Source organism: Gekko japonicus, unplaced genomic scaffold, assembly GCF_001447785.1.
Source record: "Gekko japonicus isolate JY-2015 unplaced genomic scaffold, Gekko_japonicus_V1.1 scaffold1743, whole genome shotgun sequence".
Taxonomy (NCBI): domain Eukaryota; kingdom Metazoa; phylum Chordata; class Lepidosauria; order Squamata; family Gekkonidae; genus Gekko; species Gekko japonicus.
The window spans coordinates 192,338-205,876 of NW_015173724.1; positions in this window are offsets into that span (position 1 = coordinate 192,338).

The window sequence follows — 13,539 nt, forward strand, 5'->3', positions numbered from 1 at the left end:
GTGCCCACTTTGAGGTTCTTTTAAGCCATGAAGGCTGCCACTTATTCCAAACTGTTAGTTTTGAATACCTAGGTCCCTTAGTTTGTTTAAGATCTTTATTTGTCATTCTGGAGAATACCCCATAACTCCCTATGTTGTTGTTGATTTCATTCTCAAGGCTCACCCATTTTAGTCCCTCTCCATCACCTATCTCCAATATCGATTTTATTTGGAAGGCTTCGTAATAATTATTCAGGTCAGGGACTCCCCATCCCAGCTCCGATCTATGGCTATAAATGCTTTCTCTGTATTCTGCATTTTTTACTGCCAAAAATCCATTCCCTAATCGCTCTGTTCCATTGGTCTAACTTTTTGGTATACATTCCTAACGGTATTGTCTGGAAGAGGTATATTAGTCTAGGCAACCAAAACGTTTTAACTCTTTTGATTCTAGTAGATATATTCATTATTTTATTTTTCCACTTTTTCATATCTTTTTCTATTTTCTTCCAGACTTTGTTATAATTATTCTCTGATATTTTATCAATATTCTTCTGTAATACAATACCTAAATATCTGAATTTTTTGGCGCCCATTCCAATATTAGTAATCCCATGTATTTGTGCCCTTTCTTCTTTAGTCACATTAAGGTACATAATTTCTGATTTAGCCATGTTCACTTTCAGTCCTGAACATTTTTCGAAGTCCTCTAATATAACATTTATTTCTTTTATTGCCTCTTTAGGATTTGTCATAGCGATTATAATGTCATTGGCAAATAAGTTGATTTTCATTTCTTCCTTCCTTACCCTGTATCCTTCCACCCTTGCAGAGTTTCTTATTCTTTCGGCTAGCTGTTCTATTGCTAGTATAAATAGGAGGGGCGAGAGCAGGCATCCTTGCTGGACTCCTCTTTGAACCTTAAGGGGTTGTGAGTGTTCTTCGTTGACTCTCACCACTGCTGTCCCTTCTCTGTATATTTCTTGGATCGCTTTTATATATGGCTCCCCCATCTCGTATTTAGTCATTACCTGCCACAGATAATCTTGGGAGAGTGTATCGAATGCTTTGTACACGTCTAGTTTCAAGAGGCCTAACTTTTTTTGGTGGCCATGTTGTAGTACATTTATAATATTCCTTATGGGGTGGGCTATATTCCTGTCTTTTATAAATTGGTCCTCCTTTATTATGTTAGGTATGATCTTCTTTAATCTATTTGCCAATATTTTTACAAAGATTTTATAATCTTGGTTTAGTAAGCTAATAGGTCTATATGAGCGCACTTCCTCTGGGTCTTTATGTGGTTTAGGGATTACCACTATTTCTGATTGCCTTCCCTTTCAATATTCCGTTAAATACCTCTTGGAGCTCTGGGGCCACTATATCTGCCGTCTCTTTATAGAATTCACTTGTGAAGCCATCTAGACCTGGGGATTTGCCCTTTTCTAATTCTTTAATTACATCCTTTATTTCCTGTAGTGTTATTTCCTCCCTTAACATAATTTTATCATTTTCTTTGAGTGTTGTTTTTATATCTTCCTCATATATAACTATGTCCTTTTTTTTTATACAGCTCTTTATAAAAGGTCTCAAAGGCTTTTACTATATCTTTTGAATTGCCAGTTCTTTGGCCATTCACTTTTATATTTTCTATCTTTTGCCTTACCTTCCTATTTTTCAAATAATTAGCTAGTGGCCAGCACAATGACATCACCTCCAGATGATGTCATTGCACCAGGCACATTGGGCGCTGCAGAGCTCTTTGGGGGTGGGGCTCCTCTACTTTTTGGGTTTTGATTACCTTCTATTTCTATACTGATTGGTGTATGATCCAATATCCAAATTGGATGCGTTGTGATTTTTTTTATAGTCAGATTGCTGTTTTTTTCTAGGATTATGTAGTCTATGCATGATGGGGTTTTGTATCAGCTGGATATATGAGTGGGTTTTGGCTGCTGTCCTGTGCTTGCCAGCTATACCAAGGTCCAGTCCACCCCAAGGATTTACCAGTAAAAGAGTCGAGGCTGTTGGTTCCAAAATAATCTGTCTTTTATTTAAGAATATATAAATCACATACACACAATACTGAAGCGCACACACATTCAATCAAGTTCCTCAGGAATACAAGGTTACAAAGAATCACTTTTGCATTCACAGGTGGGGTGATAGAGAGCAATACTTATCTGTCCTGAAGCTTGTCTGTCACAATGAAGAATGAGGGGTCAGAATATTAGAATACTAGGGGGATTAACACACAGCTAGAAACCAGCCAGCATGTGTGGGTCTCTTAACTGCAGATTAAGAGATCAAGTGGATTCAAGGGTTTTGGATAGAAAGCTGGACAAAAGAGGAGTTTAAAAGCAGACAGGGGGTGGGGTGGGAGGTGGCTAGCAGTGGCCAGGCAGCTGGTCTTCACCTTTTATAGATGAATCTTTGGGTGGGTGGCATCAGTGCCAGCCTGTGTACCCACCTACCTGTTAGTCCATCCCAAAACTAATCTCATTGGCGTGGCAACCTAAAGGGTTGGGCCAATATTGTAACTCTAGATCCTAACTCAAGGAATGGCATCTGGGCAAGGGTGAAAGTTGGCGTCAAGGAACCTCCTTGATGTGCAGATGAAGCTTGGCATTTCCCAGGTAATCAAAGAGGCATCTGGCAGGAAATGCTCATTCAGATGTAAAGCAGAGATGTGTAATACGTGTCTTTCATCAATGGGGGCTGCTTCCCCTAAGTTGTTGTTTCTGCTGACAATAATGGCAATGTGTGCTTTCTTCCCTCAGGCTAGTAGCTGTGTATTTGAAACCTTGTTAACATACAAGGCTTAGATCAGTCACCTTCTATCTGTAATGTCACAACAGGTGACTTGTTCAACTTTCTTTGAGCCTATGGGTGTGTATGCACAGTCCATGTAGTGTCTGACAGCAAATATAAATCCATAAAGCAAAATATCAGTCTCATTCGTAACAGAAGGTAAGTTTGATGGAATAGGATCTATAAGTATCTTGTATATTTTGGAGATTAAACCTCTACTGGCGCCATCAGACGATAGTAGAAGTTTTTCAAATTCTGTAGGCAGTCTAATGCATGCTTGTCTCAATTTGGGTGTACTGAATAAATTTTGTATTTGGAAGTATTCAAACCAGGGGAGTGTGGAAGAAGCCTTAATATCTGTTTTTTTCTAGAAGACTTTTCTTGCCAGTTAAATCATATAGTAAAGTTAAGTGTGCTTTTTTCCATAATTTAAAAGGATTAAGTTTTTGTGCTGGAGGGAACCATGTTTGATCCATGTAAGAAGATGCTAAGGAAATATCTGGTGCTAGTTGATTTCGTTTAAATTTCCAAGTTTTAAATAAGGCTTGCATTAGAGGGTGATTTGGTATTAGATGTGATCTTTCCGAAGTATTTGCCCAGACTGCAGCCAAGTATTGTTTAGAATTCAGAAAAAATTCTTCTAAACCAACCCACTCGGGTTGGGGGTCCATTTTCAAAATTTTTCAAAATTTTAACTACTGTTGAAAGGATCGCCGCTTCATAATAGGTTTTTATGTCCAGTAAGGCTTCTAGTTTGGTGGGTCTGCGAAGAGTCTTAAAACTAATTCTAGGTCTATGGTAGCTCCATATGTATTTACTCCAAATGGTCTGCCAGGATTTGAAATAGGAAGGTTGAATTGGAAGTGGTAATGCATGAAAGAGATATAAAAGTGTAGGAAAGACTACTGACACTACTTTTTCTAGCCAAGTTAGATTTTCAATATGCCATCTCTGTAATAGTACCTTTGTTGTATTTATGGTATCAATATAATTGAGTTTTAAAAGTTCATTTAGGTTTAAAGGTATTTTGATACCTAGGTAAGGCCAATATATTTTAACCCATTGATAACAAAAAGAAGTCTCGATATAGTTCCGAACGTCCTTTCCAATGTTAATTGGGTATATTAAAGTCTTTGATTGGTTCACTTGAAGCCCTGAGATCATTGCAAATTTTGCTAATAAAGTTTCAATTAGTGGAAGTGATGACTGAGGACAAGAAACATAAAGAACAAAATCGTTTGAGGAAAGATTAATCTTGTATTTAATTTGATTGACCGTTATACTGGAGATTTCATCTGCTTGCCTAATTTTGTTTGCTAGGGGTTCTATGGCTATGGTGAAAAGTAGACAAAGGGCACCCCTGCCGTGTGCCTCTGGTAAGTATAAAGTCAGGTGTTATGGATATATTAATTGCTATATGCACTTTTGGTGAATCATAGAGTGTGTGTATTATTCTTTGAAAATTAGAGCCAAAACCCATTTCTCTGATTACTTCCTTTAAAAATTGAGGTTTGTCCTTATCGAATGCTTTCTTTATGTCAAGGGTCAATAAGCAGGTATCAGTTAAATATTTTTTGCAATATTGTATAATTCCTAAAGTTTTTCTGATGTTATCAGTGATATCCCGGGAAGGAATAAAGCCTGTTTGATTCAAATGGATATAATTACCTATAAATTTATTCAGTCAATTAGTTAAGATAGTTGTAAATATTTTGTAGTCACTATTTAATAGTGAAATTGGTCTAAACACCTGGGGTATTGTACTGTCTTTTCCTTTTTTAGGAATAACAATGATTTTTGCTTGTGTCCATGATTCCGGCATCTTACCCTAATGAAGGATGTGGTTGCAGGTTTCTTGAAAAGGGCCTATTAATTGCGTGACAATTTTTTAAATAGAATTTGGGGGGGTAACCATCCCGTCCTGGGGCTTTGTTAATTTTAATTTGTTTTATTGCATCCGTAATCTCTTGACTAGTTATTGGTTCCTCCATAATATTAGTACGTGAAAGGGATAGTTTATGCTGTATAGCATTATGTTTTTTAAAGTTTTGTATGTCTTTTGATGTAGGGTAGTCGGTACTATATAATTTTTGATAGTATTGCAAGAAAGTAGAAAGAATTTCCTTGCTTGAGGTAATAAGGTTGCCCTTAGCGTCTATAAGTGAATTAACATTTCTATTGGTTTGCTGTTTTTTAAGCTTCCAGGCTATCATTTTTAAGGTTCTCGGGTGACGAAACCAATATTTATGTTTAAGGTACAACAAATTTTTCTGCACCTGAGTTGTTTCCAGGGCTTCCAATTTCTTCCTCTCAAGGAGCAACTGTTTGTAGTTTTTTTTTAACCTGTTGGTTTATGTTTGCTTTCTAATTGTTTAATTTTAATCAAAATATCTTGTTTTAACAGATTTCTCTTTTTGTTCTAGGCTGAGGAAATAGAAATGATATTTCCTCTGACCACGGCTTTCATTGCATCCCATACTACGTCTACTGAGACTCCACAAGAGGAATTCAATTTGAAATAGTCTTTGATTGTTTGTTCTATGTCCATACAAGCCAACTGGCTAAATCAAATGTTTTTATTAAGTGACCATGTACGAGTACCTTTTCTTAAGTGTTAAGAGTTAATAAGCATTCAGTCCAAGCATGGTCTGATAGGGTTCTTAAGTCAATTTCTGATTGTTGTACCTGATTGACAAAAGAATTAGAAACAAGAATTAAATCAATTCTAGTAAAAGTATTGTGTCTAGGGGAAAAATAAGTACAGTCTTGAAATCCCGAATGCTGTGTTCTCCACACATATTTTTCTTCTTCTCTGAATCAAGCTTGTGTGATCTGTCCCGAAAAGTATTTGTTATACATTTAAAATCTCCTCCTATGAGGGTATGACCTTCTTGAAAATTTTCTAAACAAGCTAATGATTCACTTATAAATTGTTCTTGGCCAGAGTTTGGGGCATATATCGATACTAGTGTAATCAGAGTATTATTTAAGAGTCCTTTGATAAAAATATAATGACCTTTTGGATCTATGATTTGGGCTTGTTTTTGAAACTGAATATTTTTGGATAATAGTATGGCTACACCTCTTGAATTAGAGGAACCAGTTGCCTGGTATTGTGAGATAAACCATTTTGATTTTAACACAGGATAAGTTGATTTCTGAATATGGGTTTCTTGAAGAAACAAAATGTCAGGGAGATGTTTAACAATGGATGTAACCAATTTTTTGACCTTTATTCTATTATTTAGTCCTCTACAATTTAAGGAAAATACTTTCAGATTTTCAGTCATTTTTGAAGCAGGAAAGAAGATTTGACCTTTTATGTTCAAATGTGAATACCTACTTCATTCTGAGAAGGGTGATCGAAGTGAGTGGTTTATAGAAAGGATCTGTTGGATCTCCAAGCATCGAGAATAAATCCACGTTTTCAAGAAAAGCAAAATTTATTTCAAAGCGTTGAAGACATACTCAAACACGTTCTTTGTTAGAACTGGGGATACACAGTTAGGGCGAGCATAATAAAGGAAATTCAAACAGATACATATCCAATGAATAATATTCCCGCTGGCGGGCTAATGAAACGGTTGCGCGCCCAGTCCATGGGAACCAGGCAGAACATCAGACAAAACACAGGTGCAGTTCTCATGAGATAGCAATAGGCAAGCATTACAGCATCTTCTCCCCCACACATCCACCAGTAGTTATCTTATGCATTCCAGCACAGAAGCAGGATAGTAGAAACAAGCCGGGTGCAACAGGGTAAGGATATGTACACAGAGGTCACAGAAAACAGAATGGCAGCTTGCTGACAAGCAGTTGCTAGGATGTAGGGTTGTTAATTTTGTGTTGGGAAATTCCTGGGAAGTTGGGGGTGAGATGGGGTAGAGCCTGGGAGGGCAGGGTTTGGGGAACTGACACGCGGACTCAGATTAAGAGAGGAGATCCTTTGAGGAGCTGATTGTGAAAAAGCAGAATACAAATCAAGACAAATGAAAACACATGCGATAAGGTACCAGAGTTTACCACGTTTCAATTTGCAATCCAGGATATCAGCGACCTCAAAATGTTCATCCCCTTCCAAAATGACAGGTGGAGGAGGAGTAACTGCTGGTCTCCAGGGAGACGGGCCAGGATCCTTCTTCAACAGGCTCATGTGAAAAACAGAATGCAGAGCACGTAAATTCTTAGGCAAAACAACATCAACCGCCACATTATTTATGACTTTACGCACTTTGAATGGACCAATGAACTTCCACCCCAATTTCCTGCTAGGTCGCAGCATCTTAATGTTCTTGGTCGAGACATACACAAGATCCCCAGGTTTCAGATCAAACCCCACCACCCTACCCTTGTCTGCCTGGGTCTTGTAAGCAGCCTTGGCTGCGTCAAGCGTTTGGCATAGCAGAGGCCATGCATTTTGCAAGGACATACACCATGTATCAGCATCCCCCACAGGACGTTGGCCCATCCCCTCCAGGAAAGGGAGGGGGGGCTGTCGTAACCAGAGACAGCTTTATAAGGAGACATGCCCGTGGAGCTATGGACAGTATTGTTATAACAATATTCAGCAAGAGGCAACAATTCACACCAATCATTCTGTTGATAATTAGTAAAACAACGAAGATATTGCTCCAGGGTCTGATTAACTCGTTCTGTTTGTCCGTCAGTCTCAGGATGATACGCGCTGCTGAGCCCTTGTTCCACCCCTAAAATGGAAAGAAGTTCCCTCCAAAACTTAGAAACAAATTGGGTCCCCCTGTCAGAAATTAATTTAGCAGGTAATTGATGAATTTTCACCACGTGAGACATAAACGATTTCGCCAACCTCTGAGCTGTAGGCAAGGAAGGAAAAGGCACAAAATGAGCTTGCTTAGAAAATAAATCAACAACCACCCAAATAACAGTGTTCCCTTTGCTCGCAGGGAGGTCAGTAATAAAGTCCATGGACACCACTTCCCACGGTCTCGATGGGGTAGGGAGTGGCTGCAGAAGACCAGGAGGCTTGCCCACTCTGGGTTTAGTCAAGGCACAGGTTTGGCAGGACCGAACAAAAGTCAAGAGGTCTTTGCGCATCTGTGGCCACCAGAACTGTCTGCGGATGAGTTGCAGAGATTTAACAAAACTCCAATGCCCTGCCAGTTTCGAACCGTGAGCAGACTCCATCACCTCCCTCCTCATTGAAATAGGCACATACAGTTTGTCTCCAGAATAAATCAGACCTTCAGGGCTACGGACACAATCTGGCAACGCTTTCAGGGAGGCATCATCATCAGCAGTAAAAGCAGACATATATTTCTGGACCCAGCCCCCCCCCCCCCAGGGAAAAGGGAAGGCGAAGTTTCATCAGAGCGCGGAATCGAGCGCGCTTGCGCACGGGTGACCACAGCCCCCCCCAGGTGGGAGGGGGAAAAAACAGAGTCCATGATGATTTCACGCTGACTGTCATGTTGTGGGAGGCGTGAGAGCGCGTCAGCCAGGGAATTAGCCGTCCCAGGGAAATGACGAAGAGTGAATCGAAACTTAGCAAAGAAGTCCGCCCAACGAAGTTGTTTAGCGTTGAGAGAACGGGGGGATTTCAGCATCTCCAAATTCTTATGGTCAGTCCAGACTTCAAATGGCAGTTGCGCCCCCTCCAACCACTGCCTCCAAGTGGAGAGAGCCAGCCGGATCGCTGACGCCTCCTTCTCCCAAATCCCCCAGTTTCGTTCAGCGTCAGAAAACTTTTTAGACACAAATGCGAGGGGGTGTAAACGACCATCTTCCCCTTCTTGCAAAATAGCGGCCCCCATTGCCACATCCGAGGCATCAGTTTGGACAATGAATTTTTTAGTTTCATCAGGGCGCGCCAGCACTGGCTCAGAGGTGAACATCAGTTTAAGTTTCTCAAAAGCCTCTGCGCAAGCAGGGGACCATTTAAGCGGGGCGCCTGGTTTCGTAGCATCAAACCCCTTCCCCTTGGTCTTTAGCAAATCAGTCAGGGGAAGGGCAATTTGAGCGAAATTCTGGATGAAATTTCTATAAAAATTGGCGAATCCGAGGAACATTTGCAATTGTTTGCGGGTCCTGGGGGGTTCCCAGTCAAGTACAGCCTGTATTTTAGCAGGGTCCATTTCCACCTTCCCCCCAGAGATGCGATAACCCAAAAAGTCAATGCATGTCTTGTGGAATTCACATTTTGACAGCTTTGCAAACAGGTGGTGTTCATAAAGTCGCTTAAGGACCTGGCGCACCAATTTAATATGCGACGGGAGGTCCTGAGAGTACAGCAACACATCATCAAGGTAAAGGACCACTCCTTTGAACAAGAACTCATGTAGGACCTCATTGATTAGGTTCATGAAGACCCCCGGAGCCCCTTGAAGCCCGAAGGGCATAACGAGGTACTCAAACTGCCCCAAAGGGGTATTAAATGCAGTCTTACTTTCATCCCCCTCCCGAATGCGCACACGGAAATATGCATCTCGGAGGTCAAGTTTCGAGAAGATTTTGCCCTTGGTGGCCTCAGCTACCAAGTCCTTGATTAGCGGGAGGGGGTAGGCATTGGACAAAGAAACAGCGTTCAGACCCCTATAATCAGTGCACAATCTAAGCCCCCCGTCTTTCTTCTTTCGGAAAAGTACAGGCGCGGCGAAAGGGGAGGAAGCCGGGCGAATGAAACCTCGGGCTAGGTTTTTATCAATAAAGTTCCGCAGTTCAACTTTCTCAGCCGGCCCCATCGCATAGATTTTACCTTTAGGTAATTTACAGTCAGGCAAAAGTTCAATAGCACAGTCAGTAGAGCGATGGGGGGGCAATTCGTTAGCTTCATCTTCGCCAAACACTTTCGCCAAGTCTCTATACTCTCGAGGCAAAGAAGCTAACTCTTCCGGCTGCAAAGCGCCGCAGGGGAACTGTGCGGTCGGCTGGTCCCCCCACGAGTCCAACCAGCAGTGATCTACACATTTAGCCGACACAAATTTGACAACCCCTTCTTCCCACAAGATGTAAGGGTCATGGGTAAACAACCAGGGACTCCCCAGTACTAAGTCGAACTGCGATTTAGGGGTGACAATGAAGGATCTGGATTCCCAATGATCGCCAGCCCCCAACCGCAAAGCCATAGTCTCGTGTGTACAAGGTTCCATGGGTGCCCCATCCATTTGGGTAAAAATGATGGGAGACTTCAAGGGGACTATCCCCGCTTCCAGTGCCAATAACACTCTAGGGCTGATGAGATCCCTCCCACACCCAGAATCAATCAACGCTCTCACCCTAACGTGGGTCCCCAGGAGCGGATTCATTAACGAGACAGTCACGAAAAACAGGGAAGGGGTTTCTCTCACCACCTTGGGCGCAGCATTAGAATGGCCTTGTCGTTTTGCGCCCCTCACAACAGGCCGTTGTCGTTTTCCGCCGTTTCAGCCACCACCTCTTCTTCTGACTCGGCAGCAGACGGATCGTTCCCCTCCGAGCCTTGGGCCGCCTGCAAAGCTTTGGAGAAACGCGGTTTAGCCATCCCCTTCTGCCTCGTCAGTGGCGTCTTAGGGCTCGGAGTAGGCGGCTTGTCTTTTACCTGACGGCTGCCACAATCCACAGCGAAATGCCCCTTCTCCCCGCACTTGAGACAGAGCCCCATCTTCATACGTAGTTCTCGTGCCGATTCCGACAGGCGTTGAGTCTTGGGTCTGGAGGCACTGGCAGCGGCGGGTCTGTTGGTCGTAGCAGCCAAGTCGAGTTTGATGGTGGTGAGCCGGTCTTCTGCATTTTCAGCTTCCTGGGTCCAGGCCATCAGGGAGACAGGATTGACAGTCTTCAGAACCGTTTCTCGGATGTCTGCGTTGAGTCCCAAGCGATACATCTCAGCCAATATATGATCAGGGTAGTCTCGGAGCTTTGCTGCCTGCTTGTGGAATTCCAGTGTGTACTCTCGAACCGACTTCTTGTTCTGGCGGTAGGTGCGGAGAAACGCTTTAGCTCTTTGGCTCGCGTTGACATCTTCAAACCTCGCCCGCAGCGCCCACATGAATGCTCGCAAATTCAAAAGTTCCGGACCGCGGTCATTGTGCAGTCCAACATACCATGTGGCGGCGTCTCCTTTCAGTCTCGCCGAGATGACATCAATAAGGCCAGCTTCATTTCGGAACAGGTGTCGACTCTCTTCTACGAATTTATGCACCCTCACCGTGAAGAAAGCGAGTTCATCTGGGTTGCCGTCAAAGGTAGCCTCCAGTAGATCTTTGGGTCTGGGCCGTGGAGGCCTTACCAACGGGCCCAGCTGAGCCGGAACTCCCCTGGGAGGGAAACCCGGCACAACCGGTGGCCCCGCTGGCATTGGCCTCATCGGCGGCGGCAGACCCGGCACCGGCGGACCCCCCGGCATCGGCGGTTGCACAGGCACTTGCAGAGGCGGTCTCACTGGCGGCTGTACAGGTACCTGCTGCGCTGGAACTCCCGGTGCTTGCAGCGGTGGTCCCGTCAGCGGTTGAGCAGGCATCGGCGGCGCGGGAAGTCCCGGTGCAGGAGCAACTTGTTGCTGCGCGGCGTGTGCGTCAAGGAAATTAGCCATTCGAACGTCCATCATTCCCGGCAGACCTTCCATCACATCCTGGAATGCCCGCAACAAGTCTCTCACCGAGTCTTCCAGTTCTGCTAGTCGTTCCCCGGTGGTTTCTTCCGGGATGGGGTCCCGAGGGCGGTAGTCCGGGGGTGGGTCATAGTCCTCTTCCGTTGGGAAGACTCCGGTGCCCTCCTCATCTCCTGCGTGGCCCCGCGGTCCCGACGGCTCGAACATCCACTCCTCGAGGTCCCGCTCGGGGCTCCCCTTCTCCGAGGTAGCCCCCGGCTCCGGGAACAATCCCTTGTCAAATAGACTCTCACGTAATCCGCTCCCCCGACGGGAGTACACCTCACGGGTGCCCTGGGTGTTGTACATAGTCCAATCATCCTGCTGGTGAGTCTTCCGCGGACCCCATTGCGAAGGGGTCGGAGGCGGCCAACGAGAATAAATCCACGTTTTCAAGAAAAGCAAAATTTATTTCAAAGCGTTGAAGACATACTCAAACACGTTCTTTGTTAGAACTGGGGATACACCGTTAGGGTGAGCATAATAAAGGAAATTCAAACAGATACATATCCAATGAATACTATTCCCGCTGGCGGGCTAATGAAACGGTTGCGCGCCCAGTCCATGGGAACCAGGCAGAACATCAGACAAAACACAGGTGCAGTTCTCATGAGATAGCAATAGGCAAGCATTACAGCATCTTCTCCCACACACATCCACCAGTAGTTATCTTATGCATTCCAGCACAGAAGCAGGATAGTAGAAACAAGCCGGGTGCAACAGGGTAAGGATATGTACACAGAGGTCACAGAAAACAGAATGGCAGCTTGCTGACAGGATCATTGTAAAATCTGTTATGCCCAGCAAAAACTTAGCACTCCAACTGAGTGCTAAAACTAAATTTAACTCTAAGAACTTAAATAGAAGCATTTGAATGTTTGCCTCTAAACCTAAATGCAACCTCCCTCTTTTAAGGGTCAAATATGCAAGCCGGTCCCAATATTTCTGGGGCTCTGGCTAGTGTGTCGTGAAATTCACAACACACTTACATAACTAAATTAAGTTGGGGGTAATAAGGGAAGGCCCCTACCACCCTTCCTACAATTGCTAACTGGGGTTATGGGTTCTTAACCTCCCATTTTCAAGCTGTACGCCACAAAGTTTATAACATATAAGGTGTTTCTAACAATACCTTGAATATTGAAAATAATTTACCTTAAACATTGCTAATGTACTTACAAACATCGACCATGTTGCTCTCGATTAGTATTTGCTAAAGAAAAATAAGATAGGGTTTAAAGGATGGCATCTCAAGAGTAGTAATATTTGGCCCCGGTCACACGGGCAGGAAAATGCGGGGGGGAAGCGTGGCAGTTTGCCCCGGAGCAAATTAACACACGGCTGCGCAATCAGACGTCTGTCCGATTCCCCATGCATTCAAATAAATCCACGTTTGAAGAACAAAGTAGAGTTTATTATAAAGCGATGATAGATCAGAACACAAGCATTGTTAGGAATAACTACAAGCCCCCTAAGGGAACATAATAAAGGAACTTTGAACCAGGTGAGGACCAATGAGTCCACTTCCCGCTGGCGGGAAGACAGATAAAACGAGCGCCCCATTCCTTGGGAACACAACGGTTCTGTAACATAAACACCAGTTCAGTTCACAGGCATGAAATACATAATAAGCCAAGCAATGCCATCACTCCATCCCACCTCCAGCTGGTTGACCTTGAGCAGTTCCGCAGATGTAGCAGCAAAAGACAGTAAACACCTACACAGGAAAGTACACGGGGGATGGGCAGGGTGCAAAGTAACACAGAAAATGAATACAGCATCTTATGGCAGCTTGCTGACAACGTCCCATCGAGGTCCAGTCGAGGTTCCGTGGTTGGGGGGAGGTGCCAATCACACGACGATCCTGCAGCGCGGCAAAGAAGCGGCGCTGCGCGATCACACCAGCAATTGCTAGGCACCACTTCCGTGGCAAACAGGAGGTGTGTTTTTCACCGAAGTTTGCGCATGCGCATGATCAAGGAATCGGATGAGCGAAGCCCCGCCCATGCGCACAAACGGAAACTGGCCACGGACGCCCGTTCGTCACGGGAATGCGGAAGCCGGGTGGTGGGTTTAACGGAGAGGGCGACAGATGCTACCAGACCCCAATACAGCTCTGATGTACAGGCGATGGAGGGGGAGGGGGA